Source organism: Penaeus chinensis, chromosome 33 (genome assembly GCF_019202785.1).
Source record: "Penaeus chinensis breed Huanghai No. 1 chromosome 33, ASM1920278v2, whole genome shotgun sequence".
NCBI lineage: Eukaryota > Metazoa > Arthropoda > Malacostraca > Decapoda > Penaeidae > Penaeus > Penaeus chinensis.
The window spans coordinates 29943795-29947574 of NC_061851.1; positions in this window are offsets into that span (position 1 = coordinate 29943795).

A 3780-nucleotide genomic window follows, 5' to 3' on the forward strand; every position below is an offset into this window, starting at 1 on the left:
CTTGTAATTTACATGAATGGGAAAACAAACTGCTGTTTCTTTCCTCTTTAGCCTAAAGCTTTCGGCCTGACAGAAGGCACGTAATCCATCATAGAACGTATTTGTCTGGTGAAGAGCGTGTGACATTTTTTGCAGCGGTGGAGGTGCCGGTTAAGTGTTGATTATCTCAGCTTCCTACTTGTGTTTCTTCTTATATTATTTATTGTATTCGTGCCCTAATCCTTGTCAAGGAAGATACCTGGTTGGAAATACAAAGTCTTATCACTTTTTTTTTTTTTTGCCATTATTGCTGAAACCGAGTTATCTTTTACCTGTCAAGAATGATGAATGTCAAAAGACGCATACCTACTCAATCATTTATTTTCAATCGATATAGGTATGCATCTATACATCTATTTTTGTCGAATAAAACAAAAAGAATGCTTAACTATTTCATATTCCTGAGGGGCCCTGAAGCTCTTCAGTCAAAACATTCCTCTTCATATATTTGTGTATGGGCTTGCCACAGTCACGAACTGCGACCATAAGATAGCATTCCTCTCATGTCGCGTGTGACTGTTTAGTCCAAGGTAACTAAGTGAAGGTATGACACGTAACGTGTAATGAAAAGGGGCGTGTCGAGGGAAAAGTAATTATAATTGTGTGTGTCTATGTGTGTGTGTGTGTGTGTGTGTGTGTGTGTGTGTGTGTGTGTGTGTGTGTGTGTGTGTGTGTCTGTGTGTGTGTGTGTGTGTGAGAGAGAGTGAGATAGAGAGATAGAGATAGCTAGATAGATAGATAGATAGATAGATAGAGAGAGAGAGAGAGAGAGAGAGAGAGAGAGAGAGAGAGAGAGAGAGAGAGAGTGAGTGAGAGAGAGATGCGTTAATTAAGGTTAATTAATTAAGAGCGATCTAATTATGTAAATTCTTTTAAAAAACAACGTTCAGAAAATAAATATCTAGATGGCAGAAAGAGGGGACAGGTGAAGGGAAAGAGGAAAATGGGAGAATGAAGACAAACAAGAGGAAGACGAAGAAGAAGAAAAAGTGGGAAGAGAAACAATACAAAATAAAAAAAGAATAAACAAGAAAAAACAAAAAATAAACAGCAAAAAAAAGAGAAAGCAACAACAAAGAACAAAAATAAAAGGGAAAATAAGAAGAAATAAACGAGGCATAAAGTTATTAACAAAATAACACATTATTAGGCACCCCTCTATTTAACTTTTTTTTAATTAAATTTTCTGTCATCGTCACCTAATTACGTTAATTAAATGTTTTATTTTAAGGAGTTATTCAGTTTCATCCATAATCTTTCTAAAAAAAAAAAAAAAAAAAAAAAAAAACATAATGGTCATAATGTGATTATTATTATTATTATTATTATTATTATTATTATTATTATTATTATTATTATTATTATTATTATTATTATCATTATTATTATTATTATTATTATTATTATTATCATTATTATTATTGCTTATGTTGTTATTGTTGTTATTATTATCCTCATTATCATCCTCATCAGTGTCGTTTTTGTTGTTGTTATTATTATTATTATTATTATTATTATAATCATTATTATTATTATCATTATTATTATTATTATTATTATTATTATTATTATTATTATTATTATTATTATCATTATTAGTATCATCATCATTATTATTATTATTATTATTGTTGTTATTATTATTATTATTATCATTATTATTATTGCTTATGTTGTTATTGTTGTTATTATTATCCTCATTATCATCCTCATCCGTGTCGTTTTTGTTGTTATTATTATTATTATTATTATTATTATTATTATTATTATTATAATCATTATTATTATCATCATCATTATTATTATTATTATTATTGTTGTTATTATTATTATTATTATTATTATCATCATCATCATCATCGTTATTACTATTACAATGATTATTATTATTATTATTAGTATTAGTATTATCATCATCATTATTATTTTATTATTATTGCTATTATTATTATTATTATTATTATTATTATTATACCATTATTATTATCATCATAATCATTATTATTACAAATATTTACAATTATCACCATTGTAATTATTATTATTATTATCATCATTATCATTATTACTGTGTTATTATTGCTCTTATTAATTTCATTATTACTGTTACTATTATTATTGTTATTATTATTATTATCACTAATTTTAATATCATTATTATCATTATCATTATCATTAATAATATTATTATTATCATCATCATAATTATTATTATCACTATTAGTATTATTTTTATTATCATTGTTATTATTAATAGTAGTAGTATCATCATTATCATGATTATTATTATTATCATCATTATCATTATCGTTTTTATTATTATATCATGACTATTACATTATTATTATTGTTGTTGTTGTTATTGTTATCATTATTATTATCATCATTATTTCTTTTATTATTATAATTTTTATTATTATCACTTATTATCATTATATCATTTTTATTATCATCCTCAAAATATATGGTTATCCTTAATTTTATCATTATTATGACTACCACTATTATCATTGCTATTGTTAATATTATTACTATTGTTTTTTTTATTAATGATTTTATTATTTATATTATTATTACCATTATCATTATTATTATTATTGTTATTATATTACTATTATTATCAATATTACTACTCTTATGATTCTTCTCATTATCATTCTTATCAATATTATCATCATCATTACCACTACCATTAACATGATTATTTCTTACTGTCCTTACTACCATAATTCAAGGTACTTTAACACAGGTAGCACCACTCTGCATTGATAAAAATCGCAGTTGGCATCTGCAAGGCTAGACCACGCCTCTTTGCGTCCATTCATTGCAAATATCAATTTTTGTTTATTGTTTTTGTCCATTGTTTTTTGTTTTTGTATCCTTCCCGGTTATTTAATAAACATCGTTAGTAATGAAGCTATACTAAAATCACTTACTATAAAATGAAACGGGAAAGAGCTGGTAACTTTTGCCATTGAGCTGGTAACTTTTGCCATTAAGATATCATGTTTAGCTAGATACATAATTATTCATAATTATTTAACTCGATATTGTTATAATCACCAGTAATAAACCCAAAATTCCCCTATTTCATTTTTGATAACGAAGATTTCCTTTCCATTAACAGCCAGAAGATTACTCTTGGGAAAAAGAAAGTGTTACCTGTGTTATATACTATATGTAACTTGTTATCATTATTATCATTATCGCCATCATTAATGTTATTATCATCATTATTACTACATTTTATTATGATTATCATTATTATCATCATTATTGTTATCATTATTATATTAACATTGTTATTATCATTATTCTCATTGTTGTTATCGTCAATATAAGAATTATTATTATTATTACTATCATTATTGTTACCATTACTATCGTTATTATTGTTTTTATTATCATTATTATTGTTAATATCATTATCATTATTATCAGTATAATTATTATTATCCTTATCATCATTATCGGTATCAATATCATTATCATTATTATTATTATTGTTATTATTATTATTATCATTATCATTATTATTATAATTATTATTATTAATATTATTATTAATTTTATTATTATTATTATTATTATTATTATTATTGTTATTATTATTATTATTATTATTATTATTATTATCATTATTATTATCATTATTAAATTATTTGTTCATAGTCTAATTGTCATTATTATTCTCCTAAATGTCATTACTATCATTATTGTTATTATTATTATCATCGTGAT